The sequence below is a fragment of the Gambusia affinis genome, linkage group LG24 (genome assembly GCF_019740435.1).
Source record: "Gambusia affinis linkage group LG24, SWU_Gaff_1.0, whole genome shotgun sequence".
Taxonomy (NCBI): domain Eukaryota; kingdom Metazoa; phylum Chordata; class Actinopteri; order Cyprinodontiformes; family Poeciliidae; genus Gambusia; species Gambusia affinis.
This window is the reverse complement of record NC_057891.1, coordinates 6658676-6685362: the sequence shown is the minus strand read 5'-3', so window position 1 is coordinate 6685362 and position 26687 is coordinate 6658676. Positions and strand designations below refer to the sequence as shown.

The 26687-nt window shown below is 37.5% G+C and overlaps 1 long non-coding RNA gene across 1 annotated transcript; it reads left to right on the top strand.

Annotated features, from left to right (window-relative positions):
- The first annotated feature begins 2006 nt into the window (after nucleotides 1-2006).
- On the top strand, nucleotides 2007-11913 carry LOC122827363. The gene is made up of 4 exons (XR_006370051.1): nucleotides 2007-2100; nucleotides 2301-2377; nucleotides 2791-2959; nucleotides 10923-11913. It is a non-coding gene; the product is annotated as an uncharacterized LOC122827363 (long non-coding RNA).
- The last annotated feature ends 14774 nt before the right edge of the window (nucleotides 11914-26687 follow it).

Here is a 26687-nt window from a genome sequence, read left to right as displayed (position 1 = left end):
TTCTCTGAGGTGCAGGATGAAGTGTTGGCTGACTATTTGACTCAGGTAGCAGACCAGTATTATGGACTGACCCCACGTGAGGTAAGTTAGTCACTGGAGACAAGAGAAGAATTGAATACCAGCGTAGGTGCTAGACAAATTTAAAAACTTCTTGTGTATGTACTCTAATTTTCTATTCCTCTTTCTTTTAGGTCAGAAAGTTTGCATATCAACTGGCAGTAACATATAATATCAAACATAAAGGAAGAGTTTCTTTGCAAAGAATAAAGGCAAGCAAAAGAGGAAGGAGAGAAAGCCTGCCAAGAAAATGTTAAAAGCAAATGCTGAGGATTCTGAGACCTCAGACAATGAATATTTTTGTGTTGTCTGTATGGAGCCATTTGGCAACTCAAAGCCACAGGAAGTGTGGTTAAAATGTGCCCTATGCAGTCTCTGGGCCCACCAAGCCTGCACTTCTGGGCTACCATCATTCATTTGTCATCACTGTGACTCTGATTAAGGATACACACACATAGACACAAACACACACACATTGACATTGTTTTTTGTTAGATCTACATGTTTGTTCAGTGTTCATTAAGCATACATCATGCATGTTAAGGAAGTTTGTTCTAGTAGAATAATTTACACACATGCACACACACAAACAGAGTATATTTGAGTTATGGTCAGTCACAGAGAGAGAGACATTGTTCTTGTATTGTTCTTTTAATTCAGTAAACCTCTTTTTGAAGCATATCACCTGGTGTGGCCTCTGTTTTTGCTTCTTTTGTCTAATTGTTACAACTTACCCCAGCAGGTGTTACAACCCACCTCGGTAGCGGGGTAGGTTGTAACAAAGGAACACCATGTATTTGACGTGAACTCATGAGGTTTGTGATATTCTTGCAGAGGTTTGAATTGGTGCCATTTGTAGTAGACAAATGTGGGTATTTTGTATAAAAGTTTGTAAATTTATTTATTTTTTGGTAATTAGTCACATTATCTTGTTCCTGTACTGCATTTCTTGTAGTGATAGGCAAATGAAGCCTCATGAAGCAGTGAAGCTTTCCAGCCCTTTGCTTTACCCAAAGGTTCATTACTTGATGTGCAGTGCTTGTTGGGACATTTGCTTTTTCTTGGATTTCTAATTGTCCCTTGTATTTAGCTACATGCAGAATTTTTGTTGTGTAGCTATATTAAATTTGTTTCTGTTGTGCAATACTGATACATCTTTGCTGACCAGACTACAAATAATAGTGGACATTTCCAGAAGGATTAATTCTTTTTATTTAAGAATAATTTTATTGTGGAGCATGCTGTGGTGGCGTAGGGGATAGCGCAACCCACAGTTGGAGGCCCTGAGTCCTCGACACGGCCATCGCGGGTTCGATTCCCGGACCTGGCGACATTTGCCGCATGTCTCTTCCCGTTTCTCGTCAGCCTACTGTTATATATGGGACACTAGAGCCCACAAAAGACCCCCTGGAGGGGAGGAAAAAAAAAAATTCAGCCAAATTCTTTTAAAAAATTTGAATTTTATTTCGAGCGATTATCTCAAAGTATTCCCAGATGTCAAATATTTTCCTCTTGATGGCTCCATTTCAGACAATCAATCAAGTTTATTTGTGTTTCAGCAACAATGCAGTTCAAATAGATTTACTTCATAGAACCACACAAATACAGTCAAACACCATAATCAACAATTGCGAAAACCAGTAACAAATATTACATTTTGATGAGTGCCATCATCGATAGACCTCACATATGTTGGTCATTGTTTCTTTTATTTCAGCCACTGCTGAAGGAAAATATTATCTGATGCACCACCAAATTATGTCGTACAACACATGAAGCAGCACGGCTCATCATAGTAAAGGCTCATCGCGTTTTTATTTTGAAAACCGACACGCAAAACGAAGCAGTGACGTGACCCAAGTAATGCGAGGCATCCTTTGTTGTAAGTCTCGCGGTTTTCAGAAAACAAACACAAGCCTCGAAGCGGGACTTCAACTGACACGCCCCCCTTATTGTCGTACGCCTCGACGCCCAGCTTCAGATGGCCCGTCGCTAATTTGCTGATTGGTCACACCTGCCAGGTTGTCTGTCGTTCCTCACCGGGTAATGTGCTTTGCAGTTGAGATTCCAAAATATTCTTCTATGTTTTTATTGTTCTGAGTAAATATTTTTTTTGTTTATTTATTTTTCAACTAAACTCTGTATCATTGCAAATTTTTACTGCCTTATTCATTCTTGACTGTTGAAACTTCACTCTGCAATCCAAGCATCATGGATTACAAGCCTTTCTCCTCTTCTTCCAGACTGGAGGAACTTGATTCCCAAATGAAATACAAACTGAGGACTTTGGACCACTGAGTTTTCCTTCACTTTGGCCCTGGTAAGAAATTATTTTTGAGTCAGAAACCTGAGTTCTCTTTGTACCACCACCAATATGACAACTCTTGGTCCCACCAAAATTATTTCAGAAAACTTATCTTGATAATTCCTTACTGTAGATTGATGTTAATCCTCTAAAAAACTTTTTTTTTTTTTTTTAGATGGTTATATGGACATTACCATTAATTTTTATGGGTAATTCTGGAAGAGCTTCACTGTGTCATTCCCACATTGTCAAAATTTGATGTGAATATGTGCTCGGCACATTTCAGTATATTCCCTTTGCCTTTCACTTCTTGTGCTGATGGAAGCACTTTAACAATTCATTTCCACATTCTTTTTCCAAGCTGCTTGTTTCAACCCTACAACCTCCCTCAGGTAGGTCCTTAATACCTTCATTGTCTCTCGTTACAGATGATGTTATGCCGTTATGTTCTGCCAGTGGGAGGGTTTCTGAGGAGCAATTCTTCTTGAAGGAATCCCACTCGTCCACATGATGTGTTTCAACAGTGTTTGAGCTGGGAATTGTCCTGCGATGTGATGAACTGCGGTCAGAAGAGCAGCTGGTGAAGCCTCACTATGGGTGAGTTCATGCAGTACATGCAGAATGTTAGAAGTTTTGCTTCTTTTATTTTTTTTTCCTGTAGATAACAATTTGAGACTGCTTTTGATTGAAATTTGAATCAAAGTGCTAAGTAATGCTTTTGTTTTAGAGTGAGCAAAACTAAGCTTGAACAGTAACTGTGGATAATTAAGGCGGGTGAAAAAAAAAATCAAATTGTGTTCCTCACAAATGGATCTTTTGGCACGTGAGGCTACAGGCCGCTGTGTCTGGTGGGTGGGCCAGCATTGTTCATTCATGATAAATGAGCATTACGCCTGAGCAGCTCTGAACCGAATGAACATGCGTAGAGAATGGTTGCTGGCTCCAATAGTTGTGTTCTGCCAGGGAAACAAATAAGACTAAAGAGGCGACGCACTAGTTGGAGCATATCGTGATTTGTTTTGATGCTAAAAGCCATTTTTGTGAGGCTCCCATTTGTTCACCATGAAGACACTCTTGTTGCATCAACAGTCACTTCTTAAAGTTTTTCTTTAAAAAAAAAAAAAACAGCACTTTTTAAACAACTGGCTTTTCCCTCCCACTTCTCTCTCCCCCTCTCACGGTGTTGTGCAGTTACTCACACATTCAGTGAAATGAAGTCATATATGAACAGTTTTTTTGTTTTTTTTCCCCCCAAATTGTAGACTGTCAGAGCAACAAATGAATTTGCTTGCACCCGCGAAGCTAAAACGAATGTGTTATTTTAAAGTTTCAATTTAAATTTCTTGTGTAGATTGCTGTCTGTTTGGGCTGCAATTCCCATAATTATATCCCCCCCTGATATTGTTAGCAATCAGGCATGGCTGACACAGCTGACGTTTGTCATAAAAATCTTATTTCTCATCCATGGCTGCCAATGGATTTGGCGAAGGCAATACATTTGAATTAACATTTGCAAAAATATGTATATTTTTGATATGTATTAAAGGAATCCTTGCATGCATCTCTTGATAATGTGCAAGAACAATAATAAGTAAGAAGCTCTGTGTCCCTATTTATATTTAATTAGGTTTTGTTACTTTAATGGATTTTATGTCTTGCAGTGAATAGCAGAAATATACCACTTGAGCTATGTCGACATTTTGTTGCAAATTTTAATCTATTCAAATCCATTCGAGTTTGTGATTTGTAATGTGACAAAAGTACATGTGGAGGTTTTCTGTTTCTCTTTTTTTTTAAAGAATTGCGTCATGTTGGAATGAATTCATCTGATAGATTTACTCACCTAATGGAAGAACTTTATGCAACCTTACAATCTCTTATGGAAATTTTCTAAAACAGCTTTTAATATGAAGACTGACAAAACTAACAGAACATAAAGCTTTTTTTTAAAAAAGAAAAAAAAAATCTTTCAGCAGGTTTTGTTATCACTGTCCATATAGTATATAAGCAGTGGTTTAAACTGATCTGAGTTTGTTGTTGCACAGAAAAGAAAAAGAAAAAGAACAATGAAAGTGGGTCAAACTTGCCAAGGCAAAACCAATTTCACTGTAAGATTCAACAAAGAGCAAACAATTGATTTCAAATTCTGTTATCCTCTCTTCTTTTTTCATTGCGGCGATCTCGAGCTGTGACAGTACATACTAAGTTAAGTGATCACAAGATGATTCAACAAAGCAACAGGGCAATCTTGAGCTGTAACTACTGGACATAGAAATTCTTATACAGAAGCCATTTTAACCCAAAGCAATTCAGTCTAACCCCTCAACATGTTGTTGGTTTTTTTTTTCCTCAGCTTTTCTTTCAAACAAATTGTTCTATGCATTTGCCTTAAAAAAAGTTATTGGACTTGAGGATTTGAAAATAGGCGAGGATGCAGAATAATAATTTAAACAAACATTGCACCTACGGATTAATATTTATACTAATAAAAACACAGTTGCACACAATCTGAAATTTCATGAGGTTTTTTCACTCTGTTATATATAATTATCTGTGAGTATTCATAGTCAGAAACGTATACTATAATAAGAAAAGTGAGTGGAAAGCAAGGCGCCAACACTGGGAGATTAACATTATATTTCCTTAGAAAAGCAAGAGATTTCCATTAAATGTACACTTAAACTTTGACAAATCTGATTTCAAGTTAATTCATTGCTAGCGTAAAACAGCAGTCCAAAGGAAACGGGCCCTGTGAGCACAAAGTAATTGCTCCCCATGGGGTTTTATTAATTACTAATGATTAATCAACTTTTTTTGGACTTTATATTAAAGCTGGATTCAATTAGCAAGTCAAACCCCTGCAGGCCCTATTACTGCCACTCCTTTATAATCAATAAATCACTTAAGAGGAGTCAATCTCAAACTATGGTGGCCTAGTCAAACTCCAGAATTGAAACTGATTTTGGTGCTGTCTGTTCAGAAGTAAACCAAATCAGAAACCCTCTAGTCCAGCTGTAATAATCAATCGCCACCACCACAGTGAACACAAAATCACCCCACAGTGCATTATGAATCTCATTGTCAGTTCTGACAAATGCTTGATGGCGGCAGTTACTGCAAATGTTGGCCAAACCTTTTATTAGGTTTAGGGAGGAATATGAATGGTCTGGTTTCGAAAGCTCTTTTTAATACATGAGATCAGCATTCTTTGAGGGTCTAGTGGCCCTAATTTAACTGGAAATAGGAAGAGAGAAAGGAAAAGCATGCCACAAATTTCAGGACAACAGCATACAGTGAAACAGTCTTTCCACACTGTTACAAAAACTACTAATAATCAAAGCTAGCTGATGAGTTTGATTTGCTGGTTGGCTAATCTTTAAAGAAAACCATCCGCTACAAATGACATGTTCCATCTGTAATCTTGCTGTGCTGTTAAAGGTTTCATTTCTGGCCATCTGGCCATCCACACCTGGCCCTTTCTCTGATTATTTCAGTACGAGTTTGTCACATTGTTCAGGGCTTTTTGTTTTTGTTGTTGACGCTCGATCAGGTTTATTCCACGTAGAGGTTTCAAAGTGCAGACACCTTCATAGTACTTGCACTGTAAAGACAAATGGCTTTTTTTTCTACCTCCCTACCCTCCTCATTTTGCTGAACAGTCTTTACAATGGGAAAAACAAAAGGCTTCCCTGAAGCTATACAACCTTATAGTTTCTTTGAATATATAATCTTTTCTTTTGAGATGTGCTTTCTTTGTGGTAGACAATGAAGGCATAGCGTCATGCTGAGATGTCTCACAATAGTGTCTCTATACGCGGAGATCATGTTTGAGATCATTGATATTTTCAGGGATTTATGGCAGTAAATTTCTTCTTTTCTTTCATGCATATGCATTTCTACTGTTATCCAAGAACTGTAAATAAATGGAAGGTATTAAATACATTTGTGGTTGCTAAAACTGAACAAACATGGAAAAAGCAGAAATCTTCCTAAGTACTTTAGCTGTAACACAAAACTATCATACCTGTAAATTGTCATGTAAATAATATATCCACAAATAAAAAAAAATCACACTCTTAAGAATTGATAGACGTGCCTCACAACAATATGGCGCAGAAATGAAACGACGGCTTGTGAAATAGAAGAATTGTTGCACCCCAAACCAACATTTGTAATCAAATACATGAGATTTTCAACCAAGCTTAAGGTTTAGCAGCCATTTTTGGTGTTTTGTTCTGCAGGATGGGAGCAGTGACAAATCTGGGGGTACAGCAAGAATCAATAAAGTCATTTACAATGGCGGAACCATCATTGTTCCACGCTCAAGGATGTTTGAGTCAATAAGGTCCAGGAGGTTGGTGACCAAACTCAATCATCCCTTCTGTGATACTTCAAGTGGGCATTGAAGCTCATCATTCAGCAGGATTCATTTCCTGGTGCGATGCACCCCATTTCTTTAGTTGGTCTGAAAGCCAGTCAGACTCGGATAAAGGAGATTGGTGCAGAGCGCGTCAGAAGAGTAGCATAGAGTGTGGATTTAACAAGCTGGAGTTTGAGTGTCTTCAAAACCTTTCGGGTTAATCAGTTAATCAGTTGATGGAGATTGACGATGTCATACCTACATGGCTTCTTTTTCTTATATTTAACAGTGGAATATTAAAATACAGATTTTTTTTTTCTTCTTCTTCCTTTTCAAACACTCAAATTATCAGATCATCTAAAGGTTAATATTAGATAAAGAAACTGAGTAAAAAAAAAAGCGCTATACTTACGTTTTATTAAAAATGGAGGGCCTGTTTAAACTTACCCGGAAGCAGTGATAGTTTGATGACATTTAAGTCTAGACTTTGAGTAGGCCATACAAAACTGTTTACAAAGTGGGTGCTGGTGTTTGGTTTTTTTCCATCAAAGCATATAACCTTTTCTGAAGTCTGATTGTAAATGGCTTCTATATGCTGCTTAAGCCATTAGTTGTTATTTTTGCGCAGCTGCGTCTTGGGAACACAGTTTTTAGAAAACATTTGTAACTGTTTTTGCGCTGTTATCTTTTCTGATTAATCATGAGCACTGAACTCAGCTGAGTTGTGTGAGGCCTGCTGTGATTTTTCTGGATTCTTTTGGTGACCTACTGGACTCGTAAATGTGCTCTTGGAGTAATTCCCTTAAGCTAGCCACACTCTGAATTTTACCTCTGCTCCATATTCTCTTTTTTTTTTTTACATTTCAAAATCAGAGTACTTGCACTTATAATTTGCAAACGTTTAATAGAATAGAGGAAAAAAATCTCAGCCCACCATCTTGGACCTCACTAAGACCACTTTACCACTGCTGCACATGTAAATTTTTTCTGAGTTGAAAAGAATTTCTTGCCTTGCCTGGGGCCCATGTTGGTCTTCTAGGGCCATCCACCCACTACTCGAAAGCAGCAGGGCTACGACCTGTTGAATAGACAGTTTAGCTTGACAGTAGTTCAAAGGTGAGAGGGCAACCAGCTAGAGCTGCTCCTGCTGCTCTGGGCTACGTATCAAGGGAGACGTAGGGGAGGAAAGCTGGAAAAGAACACCAAAGGGCCACGTTATAGGAGCAGCTCCTCATTTTGTAATGCGTTTCAGTGTTCCATTGTTGTTCCTTTAGAAAATACTGGACTTTCTGCACTTTCACCCAGAAGAATCTCCGTCCTGTTACTTTTTGATGATGAAACGGTTTTAGAGGTTACAACCAGACCTTTGACTTTTCATAATTAGTCAGATATGTTATCAGTTAATAGTTTGGTTTTGACTTGCCTTATGGCTGCAGCTATGTAGAGAAACTTGATGTAACAAGTGGTCCAGTAATACAGACTGTGCCACTAACGAGCTGTGTGTAGGAGGAAATCGGAACATTGGCCTTTGTTCTGTCGGATTTTTCTCTCTTTTAAGTGTCTAGTTCCCACTGTATGTGCTTCCTTCATTCACACTCATCTTCTGTCTTGCTCTGGTCAAGTTGTCTGTCAGGCAGGCACAGAGGCCCCAGAGCTTGTCCAGAGTAAACACCAGCCATGTGTCTTCGGTTCATTAGTTTGTCATAGGGAAGCAGGGGCCTCCAACATGAGGCATTAATCCTAAGACAAGTTAGGTCTTCTCGAGTTATGGTCATTTAAAAAAAAAATGGCAAAAGGAACAGTTTCATAACTCTGGACTCTAGTAAATAGCTTTAGTGTTTGGATTTATTTTTTTTTTTTAAATGGAGACCACTACCAAATGGTGCTTGCTTCAAAACTCCCATTTTGTTTTTTCAAAGAAATATTTTGAAACTGTGATTGTGCAAGTCTGTTTTCTTTTATTTGTGACCGTCTTGATGTGACTCTGATGACTCTGATTCAGGAATAATTATAGTTGCCTGGGCCGTCCATGGAAGATTCGCCACAATTAAATGTATTCTCTATTTATAGTTAATGGCTCCCTCTGTGGTTTTAAAATGGTTTTACCTTCGCCAAATCAATAAATGTCAATGACTTTTATTCCCTGATCTTGATTGATGTTTAGATTAGGGAATGAATGGTGTGTTAATTTTTAAGAGGTTTTCCCCATATGTAGTCACAGTTTTTATTTAGGTGATTTCCTGATCCTATTGGTCTGGGTAATCAAGCCTCTGAGAGACTTTTGAAGTTGAACTCGCCTTTAACTGATTAAACTCATTCAATCAGATTTAACAATAGATGAGTTACTTTTCTGATTGAGTGAGTTCAACTTCAAAAGTCTCTCACAGGCCTGATTATGCAGACCAATAGGATCAGGAAATTACCTAAATAAAAACTGTAACGACATATGGCGAAAACATCTTAAAAATTAACACACCATTCATTCCCTAAGATGTTCAAGATGTTTTCAGCAGCTTATTTGGGATGCTTTTTTCCCTCTTAATAACTGTATTGCTTCTTGTTTTTACTTTAGCCACCAAAGTTTGATAAAATTTCTTGAGGCATTTTTGTGCGGGGAATAAAAGCAAGGTGTTGGTCCGATTCAAGAATGAATATTTTAGGTTACATCCTTAAATAATTTGCAACTTGTTTAACACACTTAATGACATGTAAACATAAAACATTGATGTAGTCTTTGCTAATCTGCCTACTCACTGGGATTGATCGCCTTCACTAGCGCTGAAGTGACACCAGATAAGTTTCAGTCATACAGAAGAAAGGAGAGATTCTTTGTTTACTGCATTGCTTCATGTAATTTCCCTATATCCTAAATGATCACCGCGGAATGACAAACGTTTTCTTTTTTTAATAATTTGCTTAATTTGTGTTAATATGTGTTTGTACAAAGCCACTTGATTGGCTCCATCGCCCCGAACAACAACCCCTTTACTTATTTGCCGGTTTGTCACGCATACCAACAGGCCCAGAATCGATTGCGTCTTTTAATTGAAAATAGATGGAGATGTTTATATGCAGATTTGCTGGACCTCTAGCCCTTTTCGTCCTGCTGGTAAAGATTGCAGGTGTGTTTCCTGGTAAATGTGAACGCGTGTCAGTGTTGCCAATCCGCCGAGTGTATTTCTGAGGGGAAAGGGCGTCGATGCCGTGAGCAACCCGGAGCGCGACGTCATTAGTCAAATGTGGAATGTTTAATCACGCTTCAGCTTTGTTATTGATTTGCCATTAGTACTCAACTATTTAAAGAGAAGGCTTGAATGGAATCTGGGAATTTGGACGACAGCGTCCGTTCATCACCCATGAACAACTTTGTTTTTTTTGTTTTTTTTAATTTGTACAGTGACATTAATGTTGCAAATATTCTTGTTTGTTCTGTAATTTTAGGACTATACATGCTTGGACATGAAGTGTGCTCATTAGTTATTGTAGTATTCATAAGAAATGAAGTCACTGTGTTTTTACACACAAGGAGAAAGTAATGTGTGAACTACAATATAAAGGCAAACTATAACTTTGTTGTAGTTAAATTCAAAAGTGAACGTTTTTTAGATTTATTTTACACACAGTAATAAATCTCAGGCATTTCTTTGTTGTTCATGGCCTTGTCATTTAAAAAAAATAAATGAATAAAAAATTCAGTTTTATAAAGTTACAGGAGTAATTAAGAGAGAACTTTAGATACAGAAACGCTTTGGTCTTCCTCAACAGGGACGACTACTGACCTGAATGTTGTTTAGAAAAGAATCACCCACAGATTGTATTGATGAAAAGTTACGTGGAAGGAAAAAATGTTGCAGGAAAACACTGACAAGCAACTGGAATGATTACAGTTTTCAGAGGGTTGTGAAGAAAGTCATAATTTCATTTCAAAATGACAATCATACCTTTGGTGAGTGTGGCACCAAACTAAACTACTAAAAGCAGCAAATTTACTGGATTGAAAACCTATAGTAATATGGTATCAAACATTTTTAATGTTTAAAATTGCATGGCGCCTGAAGTTTTCACGGTTGGTGTGGAAACGGTGATCTAAACAAAATCCTTTTCAAATGATCCTTTTATATATATTTTTTTTTTTTTTCTTTCATATGTACGTCACGGAGAAATGTTCAAGCTCATTTTCGTCTTTCCGTCTCAATACAGAAAGTTGAAGACACGAAGAGATTAAATTCAAGATCTGCCGGGAATCGATCCCTGGCTACCACACGCTGTCAAAGTCGGCTGTCGTCTTACATACTGCTGCACAGCACGTCCGCCTGTCACCACTGCGCCGAGCAGTAATTATTGTGTTTGACATTTTGCATTTGTCCATGACACCTTCAGTTCCCCATTAATGTTTAAGCTTTAATGGGGAATTCAGCACAATGTTAAACACCGTCAGCATCCCGGTGAGGCTAAACCAGCTGGGCCTTTTTAATGTGAAAATAGCACAGACCTGTTTAATTGCTCTCTCAACAGGTGTCAAGCTAAATGCGTGTTTTAGGATGTGCTTGAACAAGTCAGGGTGTCTTTACCTGTAAAAGCTCCAAATTGGAACTTGTCACTTGACGAGTCTTGCAATGTGAGACATCCAGTTCTTCTTCAAAGTAAGTCAAGGTGACACAGTTCTCTTGTCAAAGATTGTTTCTCTCCAAAAAAAAAAAACATGGCATAAAGTAAATTAGTAACTTATGGAGAAAAGGGACTATTCAGTGACAAATAAAAACCATCCACCGTTCTCAAGTCTGTTCCATCTATTAGTCTTTAGCTACACTTTACCGAGGTCAGTTCGCCCGCTTAATCCAGCTTGTGTTTTTTTTTCTTTTTTTTTTTTATTAATATGAAAGCACATTTATTATTTCACAATGTAACCTTGAGATGAATAAGAGGACTATTCAGACACAAGATGGATTACCTGAGGTTTATTTCGCTCAAAGTGTTCATCAGCTTCATAAGCCTGTGGAGAACAATGACAGGTTTGTTCGTCATTGAATCTTGTGTAAAGTACTTTTTAAAAAAATTTCTTTTCAGTTATAGCTAGTAAAGAGCCACTTGGCCCTTTGTGGTTAAACGGTGTAACTATTACTGGTGTAATTGTAGATCAAAATTACTTTGATTGGATCACAGATTAACGTTTTTTAATGTTGGATTGCAAGTTGTCTTCTCAAATAATTGTTTTTCCCATTCCGCATTCCTCTTGCAAAGCATAAAGTTTCATCAGCTTTATCCCCTCCAGAGAAAATACGATGTTCATGGATGAGTCAATTGAGAGACAAGGGCACATAGATTGAAATTGTACTTGAGGCCACTGATGCCATCTGATGCAGTTCCTAACTGACACACTGGCCAGGCAGGAATTCTGCTTTCGGTAACCTGGGGTCTGTGCTGCCACGGCATTTTGAGGCGCTGACCAGGGAGAAAAATGATGCGCTCTGTAATTTCACTGATATTTAGCAAGGTCATGAGTCGAGTCAGCTAAACGGGCATTTGTCAGGATGACTATCTGTCGTTTGGGTTGACGTGATGAAGCGGTTTCTTGACCGTGAATCCGTCACTTTGTCGCTGCGGTGTTTGTGCCTCGCACATGACAGCTATCACAGCTGTGAGACATCACTGGATGTCTCAGCCTTGAAGCGTTTCACATAAATGTCATTTCAGAGTTTTTTTTGTTTATTTAAAACATTATTTCAGTTACTTGAAGTTAGCAGGTATTCTTTTCTCCACACCTGTTTTAAAAGTCCAACACAGCATCACAATGTAGCTGAGGTCTGGACTTTGTCTGGGCTGTTACAGCTGAGTGTTAATTGTCCCATTCAGCCGTCTGATGGAGATTTGTGGCTGTGTCTTGGGACCGTTTCCAGTTTTGAGACCCTATAGCTCTAGCTGTCCAACAAATAGCTTCACAGCTGACTCAAGAATATTTTCTAGAATGTCCTACATACTCTCCATGCCTTAATGAAATAGTCATTGCAAGTAGTTTTTCATTGGTGCAGTATTAATGCCAAAACTGAGATTGTCGAGTTGGATTTCCTAACGTAGCCTGGATTTCCATCAGTATCACTCCAGACTTATGGCCAACATTTATTGAAGCTGATTTTTCTTCTTTGAACCCCTTAAATTTAGCTTTTTCTTAGCTGTGATTCAGGATTATCAAAACTAACCAAAATAAAAACTTGTATACGCTTTATGTGGTGGATCTGTTTAACAGGACTGTTAATTTTTGAGTTAAACAGAGTCCATATTTTCAAAATACTCTAGTCGACAGAGATGCACTTGCATGCTTTCTAAATATTACATATGTAGCACACAGTCTAATTACAAATACTCTACATAAGTGAAATACAGTTTGAGGAAGAAAAATAAATATGATGTAAGAAATAAAATTATTGCATGCTAAGAAAATGTTATGCCCCAGATCTTGGCAATTGCTACAGGAGAAATACATTTGTCACATTTATCATCCCGCTCCTGCTTTATGCAATTCTAACAAGCTGCCTTTTACACGATGGAAGTTCTCAAACAAGTCTATAATTGCTGTTATTCAGCTTCATTTTCAGTACAGTTGATTTATTTTCTGTTAAAGTAGTCTTGATCCAAATGACTTTGCAGTGTGGGACTTTTTTCAAGCCTGCGATTAAGGTCCCACACATGGAGGCATAAAAAACAAAAACAACAAAAAAAAATGCTGCATCGACATCTCTTCTGACTTCAGTTGCTGCAACACAAGCATTAACATCCTCGAAATGTCCAATGACCGCTTGTCTCCAAAGACAAATGTTTGGCCTCGTTTCTTCTATTTTGTTTTTTGTTTGCCAGATCGATAACAATTTAGAGGTGCTGTCACCGAGACCAATAAAAATCAATGACAGAAGTACATTTTAGATGTTGAACCTTCTGTTGCAACCGAGAGCCGGAGCTGCATGCACTACTTTACATCCCCTAGGTGCTCTTCACCTTTTTTTTTGTATGGGAATTGCCCAAATTAAAACGGAAATCTATTTTGATTTATGTTTTCAACTTGTCAAAATAGATTTTTGATCACTTAAAGCCTGACTCATAACTCCTGTAAAAAAATTAGATAACTGTGAGTATCTTTATGAGTCTGCTTTACAACAATGGTTTGAGGCTTTATCAAAGTCTCTTTAAGATAGATAGGAAAATGAAATTCTTATTGATTTCCTGTAATTCTAAAACCCCATGCTTTTATTTAATAACTAGAACATTTTTATCCAGATTGAGACTTTTCTCTCCTTTTTGCCATTGCAATGTAATGTTTTTCAAGGCATGTAGATAGAGCTATGATGCAAAGACAAATTTCCTTTAACATGCTTTTGATATGCACAAAACTTTCATATCTTTCATATCTGCTATAAAATGACCATGTGCTGCAAAACACATGACGCCATTGATAGATAATGATAAAATTAAACAATTCATCCAATATTTTCAACAAATTGAAACAAAACTTGCAGACGAACGTTCAGTTTCAAATTTGGAGAAAAATTTTGCACTTCAAAAATCTGAAATTTGTTTTAGTGACAATCAAATTGAGTTATTGTAACGGCAAATATGTTGCATGTAAATGGAATGCGTTTCGAAATCTTCGGAATGATTTTTGCCTTCTGCTGTCACACAAACTCCACAGAGGCTACACCAAGCAGAGATGGTCATCTGGGAACAAGATGATAATTGATGACAATGAGTTGCACGACAGTGGGGGAAAGAAAATCAGTCACAGTGTGACAGCAGACCAGCTGTGCGTCGGCTTCCTGATATAAAAAGAGCCGTTTATTTCCACCAGCAGGACTGAATGAGCGAGATAGGCACAGAGACGGGAGGCGTGGCTGGAGAAGCACGAAGGCAAATCCACTAGTCTGCTTTCTGCCCCGCTTCCCCATCTGGGCTTTACACGCTGCAGCTGGTGGAGTTGATCAAAGCACATTTTTGTCATACAGCATGTTTTAGCAAGTGAATGCTAACAAAGGGATTATGAGCCAATCGATCTGTAACTCAACAGTAGTGTATTGTGCACTTCTATGGCAGTAATATGGGAATGTGATTACGTTTTACTAAAACTTTTTTACCTATAGTTTTTGACCTGTTGAAGATATTCTTATTTACTCACTAGCTTACAGGTGCATCAACAGTATACTGGCACAATCCTCCCAACCAGACACCAGGTTGTCATAATAGTGGAACTGATGTGTGTCAATCTGTATTTTACTATAAATGCTAATATTCTAGGAGAAACTGTACTGACGGAACAGAAAATCATGCAAATGTAGTTTATTTTATGGAGTCCGACATAATTCTTCATTGATTCCAAAAGTAAATGGAAGCCAAATGTTTTTTTTTCTTCTTTTAGAAAATTTTGCTTTTATCTTCAGCATTTCTGAGTGCAAACATGTACATTTGTAGTAGGAACATCAGCCAATTACATCTGCAACATAAAGTACAGTTGAGTTGAGAAGTGGAGGGCCTGATTATGCCAGTCACATTTTCTTTTTTAATTGATAAATGTCAAGATCCACAAAATTAATATCCACAAAATATGAACAATGCCCAACTTGAAATTGATCCCACTTCGACAAACAACCATGATGTATTGAAGTCAAACGCAATAAAATCCAACTGAATGAAAGTTCATTGTAAATCATTTTTAATCCTAAACAAAAGGCTCTACCCTCACCGGCAAAAACACTCCTGCTCTTTGATTTTCCATCACCCAAAGACCTAAAAAGATAAACCTCATCTTTAACTGGACTCATTTAGGAGAGATGGGACCATGTTGTTAATGCAGCGGTATAGAAATGTTAAATATTAAATTGGCAAAGGGCTAACTAGCTGCAACGATAAAAAGGTAAAAGCACTCAAGCTAATGTTACTAATGCTCAAACCTTTTTACACGACTTTGAAATGTATGCATGCATGCTGGAGCAACGCAAAGCCCTTATTACCAACCACATTCGCTAATCTGATTTATACAATGCATTTGATTAGAGAGGATTTGAGAATAATTTATATAACATGATTTTTATTTTATTTTTTTGCAACCGTGCATATATTGTATGTGGTAGATCAGTGTAAAATCCCAACAAATGAAGCAATTAGAGAATCGAAACACACCAGTTATGTGAGGGATTCACTTATGAAGTATAGTTTAGTTCATTTGAATCCAACTTTGTTTTTTTGCCTAGAAAATCTGGTTCACTTGAGGCGGTGCAATCGAACTCAGAAAAGCAAATTCTGGGAGAACATTTTTTCAAAGCATTTCTTTCAAGGCTTTTGGCTCGTTTGAGAAGGTCCGGTGTGAAAGTGAAATGCAACTGTTGCAACTTTGGTCTCCAATTAAACCAACTCCATTGGACTATCAGGTGTGAAAACACCCTAAATCACAGTTGCACTTAAAGCAAAAAACATGTGAAGTTTTGGTTTACTTAAAAAAGTTTTCATTTGATCTTATACAGACTAATTTGATCACTAGAACAACCAGTATATTGTTGCTTAACTCAGCATGCTACGTAGAGGTAGAAGACATTTCTGTACATTGCACACTCTACAGCAAAACACAAAAAATGTGTTATCCAATAAGAAACCCACTTCCATTCGACGCGTGTTGACATGTCACTCACTCACCTCTGATTAACAGTAGCCTCTAAGTGGAACCATCTAAAAGCTCGACATTCAGTGACCACAGCTTTTATATTTAATTCCTCCACAAGGGTGGGCTCCATGGGAACGTTAATGCAATCAACTGTGTGTTTCCACTGCAGACAAGAACCTTTTGCCACAAGATAATCCCCCTCTTGTGTGTTTTTTTTTCTTCCTTTCTTTTTTCTTGCTGTCAGTGGAGTGATGGCAATTACAGGCCTAAGGGTGCCAGGCAGGTGGCCTTTGAGTTTTAAATCAGTCAGTCAGTCTTCAGAGGCCATTTAACCCAGCTTACCTGACTTTTTCTATTCTGACTACTATGGAAGTACCTCATGGAAAGTGGGGAGGAGGGGAAGAAAAAATGATACCTGCTCAATACTTTGCATAGCCATAAATATTCTGCATCTACTGCAGATCTGTATGGCATAAAATCAAAAACCATCAAATTCTTCTGCACAGCTCTGATGTGCAAATGTATGTTATGTGAAACATATCTTTGGACTGGCTGAGGTGCTGCTTTTTTTCCATTTCAGGAAATCAAATTAAACTCATAGAATTCCTCGCAAGGGAAACTAAAGCAGAAATGTATCTATTTTATGTTCATGTTCTTGAAAGATGTGCAGGTTTCAGTGCAGTGCGAGAAATGTGGAAAGGTGTTGTTTATGTAATATAATACAACATGTAAACAAACTTTTTCGATGTGGGTTTTTTTGTACGCCTGAGACAAATAGATCTTTTGGAAAATTAGAATTCAGGGAACGCAATTCCTTTCTATGCATACATTAACTCTACAATTTAGATATTGAATAAATGCATTTTATATCTGGAAGAAATAAATGTAAAATGATCTAATTGATATTTCAGAAAATGTGTGTGCTGCTTAATCTTAATAATTAATGGAAGTTAAATATTTTATTTTTGGGAGGAGATTCTGAAACCAATTAAACTGCTTTCATCTGGGAAAAAAATAATTTTTCTCTCTTCATAAAACTAACCCAAAAAGGAAGAGGGAAAAGAAATAAGAGCACCGACTCAGAAAGCAATATGCGTCTGTGTTATTGTTTTCCCGATTGCAAACTAACACCTGCTACCGTTCACCTTGACTTTTCAGCGTGAACCTGGTGTGTACCGAGTTTTCTGTGCGAGGATCTACATAACCTCTCTTGTGAGTTTGTGAATGTCAATGCGCACCACCTGCCCTGTCTCTTATTTTCCATTGATATGCAACGTCTTAACAGTATTTGCAGAAGCAGGAAAAAAAAAAAAAAAAACATATATATTTTTTTTTTATTATTAATTGCCCTTAAGATGTTTTTTGACTTGCACAAGACCAAATGTTGGATGTTTTTCACCAGTGTGTCCTATAAGTGCATGCAGTCATAGACAGCTTTAGTGTTGGCAATTATTTTCTACATTTCAGTTAAATATGAATTCAGTGTAGGTGGTAAAGCTATTAAATATTCATAGACACACAATTTTAACTGAGGGTTTTTTTTTTTTTCGTTTGTTTGTTTTATGTATTATATACTAACTTGTCAAATCTATAGTGGTGACTATCCACAAATCAATTAGTCAGTTGTTACTGGTTCAATACTACGACGCCTGTGTTTCACATAAGCAGCTATTCCAAGTAATTGTCTGTAAATCCATGGCCTACTCCCCTGCACAGAACTGCTACTTTCAAATGCGCGATCAATTTTCTTTTCATGGCCGACATTGTGCGATGTGCAAACGAACATGAGCTGTTAAGAGCAGCAGGCCTCAAGCTGAAGCCGGTGAAGCCCAGAACAAACGACGCCTAACAAGCACTCACCGCTGCTCGGGATGATTAAATGCCGAGTCTGCGTACCAAAAAGTGAAAGCAACTCGAAGAAGTGTGTTATGTACTTTTAATAACCTTTTTTTTTTTTTTTTTTCGTTTTTCATTGGCTGCATTGACAAGATAAATTAGGCTGGCAGCGCGCAAGTTCAGCCTTCACCAAACTACTTTTAAGTTAAGCTTTCTGAAATTGAATCAGAATAATTCATGTTTATAGTTCAGCACTTAAGATTCCAAACTAAATTCATGTGTCCTCACATTACAAAGTACTTCTCACACTGTTTTTATTTCTTTTATAATTAAGTCCTACAGTGATTGCTAGTAAAACTTGATTTGATTTTCTAAGTTTGACTGATCCTGATTACAAACCCATGGACCACAGACAGACTTATCAAAAAGTGAATCTAAGAAGAAAATAATCTCTAGGGTGTAGACAGTCATCGTGTGTAGAGAACATGGAATAGGACAGCTCTTAAAATAATGAAAAGTGGGAAGAGAACTGCTCAAGGACAATTTTTTTGTTTTTTTCCAACTGTTATATTTATGGGTGATTTTGACTATTTTATTTCCAAGTCGAGCCAAAACAACATGACTTTCACCAGGGCCAGCTCAAACCTTTATGGGGCCCTGATTAGATTTTAATTTGGGTCCCCTTGTACCAATATGTCAACACCAAATAAGTCCTCATTCCTAAGCTACTCTATGGGTAACATGCCTACTCTCATTGGCATAATTTGACATTATATATTAATTATTCACATATCATTATTATATATCGATTGCTTACAAAAAAATATTTTGATTTTGAACTGCAGAGTGGTATTTTAAGTTTGACATATTGTATTTGACAGTCAGAAAAAGGGGAATTTAGTTACGTTTAGTATCTCTTGTTTTTGACATTTGCATCAGATGTTTAAAATGTGCAAAACGTGCAATTAATGCAAAATAAAAAAAAATCAATTGATATTCATTCTTGTGTTGCTTAAAAACAGTATGGAAAATAATTAAAGCACTAAAGTCAGTCGTTACTTGCCAAACATTTCTTTAGCTCCTTTGATAGAATAGAATAGAAGTACTTTATTCATCCCAGCAGGGAAATTACTTTGCAGTTTCAGCATAAAGACAAGACACAGTAACAACTAGTTGTAGATAAGATAAAATAAAATATAAAATATAAAATGCAAATGTGGAGCTTCGTTGTGGTCCCTCTAGTTCCCCCCTGTGTTCGTCATGCAGACCGATGTGACATGACTAAATGAGATTTGATATGTTTGAACAGGGCATAAGAGGCGAGCTGTGAAACTGGTCCGGTGGTCGCCGGCGCCTGGGTCAAATAATGAGGGGTTATTCAATTGCCTCTTATTAGTGCTAACTACACCTGCCAGTGGTCAGAGGATTTATGAAAAGAGTATAATTGTTACAATTGATTTAAATACATTTTCTATCCTTAGAAGTCCACAGACTCAAATTTTAAATTTTAACTTTCTAAAACTTTCTTCTTTCCACCAACACAATACTTTTGGGATCATCGTTATGGTGTCTACCTTTACAAGTAATGCAACTTTAGGGACCCAATGGAATTGCAGAATCTGAAAATGGAAGAGCTTGGTGCTGGAGTTGCCGTTGGCAGATGGAACATGCAGGTTTCTCCTCTGCCCACAGCTGCAGAGCCGGAGCGAGCCCTGGCCATCTTGGAAAGAACATAAACAACAGCCAGCAGTGATGACTGGCAGCTCCACAGGAGTTTTCCTCCTGCCTAGCAGCATAAACATTTTATAAGTTTTCCTTTTTTTTTCCTTTTCACATAACCCTGACCACTTCAGAGAAATTATGTTGGGAGACAGCAGGTCCCAGAGCTTTAAATGGTACAAAGTCAACTGACATTCAGTCTTGGATCAGAAGTCAAATGCATCACTAGCATTTTATGTCAGTGTAAATTAATGCCCCTCTCTGGGTTTGCTTCTCACAAAGACATTTTAGAAAACAACTGACCAAAAGAAACTTGTTCTACAAGCCAGAACAACAAAGGTGTGTGCACCATGCATGAGTAAACAAACAAGCCGCTCAAATAACTGATTTGATTTTTGTTTTTGTGACTAAACTGACTTTCTGCACTCTAAAGATACTTGAACCAGTTAATGCAGTTCTGCAGGGTGAGTACAAAACTTACATTTGATTTAACAGCATATTGAGTTATGACTTGTGATCAGAAATTGACTGAGTTTCTGAACTGAAGTGTGTGTCAGGAAGCGGAAGTTTATGAGCATTGTTGAGCATAAGGTCCCAGGACTTGTGACTCTTAAGACACAAATGCAAAGATTACAATGACAAATGAATACCTTACTCAGAAGCTTGACATATAAATACTTAGTGCCACTGTTCTGGCTGGCATAAAGCTGCAAAGAAAATGCTGCCAAACTATAAAAGAGACTAAATAGTTGATCTCTGAGGATGACTCAGTGTCTTCGAATGCAGTTTAAATAGTCCAAATATTTAAGTCAAATATTCCCAGTTGTTGCCTTGGCACTTAATCAATATCTCTGCTTGTCTCTTCACAATACAACTCCATGCCTCTGGATGTTTTACCACTCCAGCCGTGAAGGCAATCAATTCAGAAAGCATGGTCACGCACATTCACTAAGACGACACTGGAGGAGTGCGATGGATGGAACAGAATCTGACAAATCAAACTTTAATCTCATGTCCTGGCAAGAAGCAAATGTGTGAAGCTCTGCATGTAGACAAACAGGGAAAATGAGCCTGTTTTCTGATTTTAAATGTCACAAGGTTGAGATTAAACTAGTCAGATTTTTTATTTTTTATTTTTTTTTTATTAGAATATAAGCCTTTTTGTAATTTCAACCACTATACATTGAGCCTGAATCAAGAAGTAAAATTCAAGAGATTTTCTAGCAATTATTTGAAAGCGACTCGTGACGTTGGGTTAATTGTATGCTGCTTGTAATAACTCATCTTTAAACATCTTGCTGTGTAAATTCTGTTGCGATTGTAATGAGCCAAAAATCTGCTTGAAATACAAATGAAATGTTTATGCATTTCCGTTTTATCTTAGTGGATAGGCTGAGAAAACATAGAATTTTCTGATTTCTTTTTAAAAAAGGTTTACTTTGCAACCTTTTTAAGTAAAATGCACTAATGATTTTTCTTTTTATTTTCCACTCATAATTTTAGCCCATTGTACACTAATTGCAACAGTTCAAAGTGACCAACAAGGTGAAGTGCTTCCACCAGTCACACCACAAAACAAAGCTTATTGGAGTCCAGTAAAACAAGCTGAGCCATAGCACAACATTGATTCATGACTTTTCATCTATGAAGCGGAAGTAAAAGGTTATTAAGTCATAAAACTGTTTTCAATTGACTGCCCCCCCACAGCGGACATGGGTCATTGGAAAGCAAACACACCCAAGCTGAGATTTTATTTAGCTTGCTGTTAGCTTCAGCACATGCCGGATTGTAATCCTATCTGTGTAAGAGTAATTTGATGCGATCTTGTCAAAGGAATTTTTTACAAGATTCCTTGTACACACACGCGAGTCCGGACAGTATAGAAAATCCCCTGTGGGTTTCTGCACTTCAACACAACCACTTTGTTTCTGTTCATGTTGTTTTTATCTGGTTCAGGAAACGACCGGGGCCGATGAAGATGGAAATCTCCCCTCTTTGTTTGACATTTCCATCTATATAAAGGCAGGTACAGGGAGCCCTTGGCAGGAGCGGGAATGATGCTGTATTGATGTTTTCTCCAAGTGGTTAAATGTTGCTATAAGTTTAGCTGTCACTTCACAAACAGAATAAGAAATTCTGTTAAGATGAGCCAGCCCTGGCAGCTTGGGCGACTGAAAGAGAATACATACATAGGAAATAAGGAAAATGTGCTTGTGAGTATGCCGAGAGCATTATTGCATTACCTTGAGCTGTGTCTGGAAAAAAAAACAATACGTCAACCAAATACTAACCCCTATTCAGTGCCTTGGAAAAGTATTCATACCTCTTAAACTTCCTTACCCATTCTTTCTAAAAAAAAAAGCTCAAAGGAAGGAAATGTTTGAGTGGCACATTTAGAGTCCTCGTTTTGACACTCAATTGAATTTTGATTTGGTCTTTGAGTGTTCCATTGACGTTTTCCTAAAGTTTTACCCTGTAGGTATGGTCTTAGAGTGCATACAAAGGTAACCAAAAACAAAACTCTGAGTCAGTCACAACAAATATTGGTTTTCAAGTAATGTTGCAAAAGTTCAGCATTGGACAAAATATCTTAATGCTAACATCCAAGAACTTAACTGGATTATTGTATCACACTTGATTTAGGGGCCAACATGTAGGTTTCCCTACCCTCTCTGGTATATTTCTTTATTTTATTTTTTGTCCCTTGTTCTTAACGGATGAGAATACAGATGGTTAGCATGTATTGTATTTAGGTGTTTAAGAGTAGTGTATGCAATGCACTTAAATTTTTATATGTAAAATATTTTGAATTTTTTTATCCTTTACTTCCCATTTCACAATTACTCACTATCGTTAGTATTTTACAGAAGAACCCTTGTGATCGGAAGCTAATTTTAGAGTAAACTTATCCCTAAATATTACCCAACTTTTGAACACGGTGAGAGATGACTTGTAAAGGGGGAAAAAAAATAAAAAATTAAAAGAACCCTACATCTTCACGCAGTGGTGTGCATTTTCTTTTCATCTCGGCCTTTGGGTTTGCTTGAGTCTTCGTCTTCCCTTTGAAAATACATTATGGAACTGCAGCTGCCCAGGACACAATCAAAGGGAAAATGCACATCAACCCTTGTGTGTACCGTGCTCTCTTATTATAAGCATGAGAATGTGCTCTTAGAGATACACACTTCTGTCGGGGCTTGTGATTATGTGTCAGCGGGAGCGGGGCAGTCAGGAGGAGGAGCATGGTTGTTATCTTCACGGCTCAACAAGAACTAGATGGAGGAGAGGGAACATCTTAAAAACTCTCGCCAGGCCTCTCGGCGATAAGAAAAGGACGCTCTATTTGGTGGCCATTGTGTAATGGAAAATTGCAGCAGGATTGTCACAAAAGAGGACCAACTCCCCTGCAATTTACTTGCCTGATAAGGAATCATTGTAAACCATCTGTTAAACACACAAAGTGACCACAGCTGTGTAGGTAAATGCCTTTGCCACGTCTGATGTTTCTAGTCCTAAACATGCCCTTGCGCTCCTTCAACATTGCTGCGTGTGTGTTAACTGTGTTCTTGCTTTGAGATCAAATCTATGATTCAACACGTGCATTCATAATGGAAGGAAAAAAAAATAGAATTTTTCTTAACCGAGGCTTGACTTGATGACATTGCCACGGCTTGTTGACTTTACATTGCATAACGGAAAATCAGCTTTTTTGATGAGCAGAGGAAAAAATATGTTTTCCACACTTCACACTTTGGTACATTTATTGATTGGTGTGTTGGGGCAAGTATCCAATGATGTCTTGGTAAATAAAGTGTGCGAGCTTGACGCAAAACCCAGCAGTGGAATGAATTGCTAGACATCGACCGTCGAATGAGTTCACCCCGATAGAACTGTGCTACGAAAAAGTATTTGCTCTCTTACAGATTTCTTCCATTTAGATAGGAAATTGCTGATGTTGCCCTGCTTGATGTCTTGCTACTAAGATGAGTTTAAATTGATACACATTCTTCCACAGAATTCATAGTTCTTATTTCCTGCAAGTAATGTTTAAAATGTTGTACTGGGTTTCTTTAGTTTTCTTCAGAATTAATCATTGTTTCACTCTTAGAGTAGCAAAGTTTATCACTCTCCCTTGTTTGAAAGTGAAAATCAGTTTGGAAAATCAATATTTGTAACCTTACTGTATGACTTCCTGGATTCAACAAAAATGTTTGACCACTAATTTAAAGGGCTTGTTTAGTTTAGAACACCATCGTATCAGGTTCATGAATTGTACTCGAAACGGTCACACAAATGGGGCCACTAAGGTCAGTAATGGGGCTGTTGAAATTCACATTTTTGTTTTGACCATGCCTCGAATGTACACTAGTGAGAAATGCATCTGGTTATGAAATGAGTAAATTGCAGCCTTGCCGTTAACACCATATTTGCCACACCTATTACCAGCGTGGGAACACATTTTGACTCACAATCCTGCTAAGTGTCTATTTCAGCTCGATAGCGTCTCTATTTGAATTGAATCCCAGCACCCATCTTCACAGTGTGAGTTTGAGCTTAGTCCCACATTCCGCCAGTCAGCTGGGTATCGCTCCCCGTCGATGTAAACATTTGAACGCTCGGCTGCTCCCACTTCTTGGCTAGAGTGCTCCAAAGACTCCAAGCTGACAAGGCTGTGAATAAACAAACAGGAAGTCTCTGCCACGCCGTACATGCCCAGTCAGAGAAACGCTGTGCTGGATTCACGTTTTACTTCCAGATCTTGGCGTCGCTGATGGCTCAATTCAAAGAAAAAGTACACCTCTGCATGCACTGACACAACTGACTTTGGCAAAATGCAATTTTCCATATCAATTTAGAGTTTTTCTTCTGAAAGGTGGCCGTCATTGCATCATTGTTGTAATAAACAGAATGCAATTTCTTTAACATCCTGATTAAATTTAGATCTTAAATTTGACTGATCAACTCTCATAATATTTTGACCAAACACTAAGACATTATAAATAATTGCTGTTAATGATCCACTTCTGCCATTCAATATAAGAAAAATAAAACAAATCTGTGCAAACTGCTTAAATTATAAATCCAATGTGCACAAGCTCCAGTTATTTTTAGGAATTGGGTCTACTTAAATGCTAATTGAAAATGAAGTTATCAGACAGAAATTGAAATGGGAGCAGTCCTCTGTGGGAAGTGAGTAAATTTTTTATTCTTTTCAGAAATTGATTTGTCTATTTGCGTCACTGATTTTTTTTATTATTATTTTTTTGGAGGGGGGTTGTACATATATTAGGACTCGAAGCACAGTCAGTAATTCCCAACATACTTATCGTGCAATATTCAAAATGGTGCTTTCAAGCCACGATCTGTCAAATCCCTCAAACTCTGCTAGCCTTAAAAAGCCAGGCTACGCTAATGCTACACTCCTATTCAACAAAAAATAGTCGATGCTTCAGCGTATCACTGTAGCTAAGATGTTTGTGAAAAATGAACAGAAAGAGCAGATATTGATCAATTTAATTTGAGCAAAATTTGAACAAAATGTGACAAAAATGCACATAGCATCAGCCAAGAAAAATGAGTTTTCAGTCGGTTGCTGTTTTATGATTATTTGCTTGATGAAGTTTGGGATTAATTAAAAATAGATTGGTTACAGCTGTAGACTTGTACGATTTTTACACCCTTCCGTTTTTATTTTACCCATTAGTGAAAACTTCACGACTTCATGACAGTATAACATGAAAAAGATAAAAAAAAAAAAAAAAAAAGAAAATATATATTCAAAATAAATATTTCTCAACTAAATGTATGGGATTTCAGTTTGAACTTTAATTTTTTTTTTTATAAATTAAATGTGATGTGAACAGGATTCAGCTTTTACTGTACAACTTTGAATTTCAGAGGATCTTCGATGCAACACGTTTTGATTTGCAATTATGTATCTTAAATACTGTTTAATTCTCATAGCCATAACTCAAAATGGCTGAATTTCACACTCACCCAGTATAACTAAAAATTTCAAATACTTTTAAGAACCATATAGACAGTGAGGGGGGGGGGAGCAGTAATAAGCTTGAGGTGAGTCTTCCATGAGTCCAAAGTAAACATCAATGAATCCTTCATCACATTCGCCCACCTTCAGAGCAGACCAGCAGACCAGACGCTTTCAGCACACACATCTGCACATCCGTGTCAACAGTCCTCTGTAAAAAGCTTATCCACATGCTACTGTTTTCTCAAAAGATTGAATCATTACCGTTAGCCTTCAGATGGTTGAATCCTCAGTAAGGAGCAGTGGCATAATACCACACTGTTACAAAAGATTAAAAAAAAAAAAAAACAACCCTAAATGATACACTTGTGGTGAGGTGAAATGGAAGAACCACCACCACCATGTCAAACCGACTGAGCTGAACACATTTAAAAGTGGGTGAGGGGGCTGCAATCATGCACTATTGAGTTTCTGTTGTGCATCTAATTACAAATTACATTCCAGGCAAGGTGATGCCTTTGGCCCAAACTGCAGCTGAATTAGACTGTCTGCGGTTAGACGTCTCTACTTGCTCTGTTCTCTGACAGCTGGGCTTTCATGCAAGAGTCTCATTCTCCGATTTGATGGAAAATGCAGTGAAAGTGCACTTTCTACAGGAAATATCCTGAGAGTCAGTCGCACATGAAAATAAATGTGGAAAAATTTAAAAAAAAAAAGTTATCAGAGTTCATTATTGATGAAGAATAAAGCAGCTCCAGATTTATTAGCATCTTATGTTTTC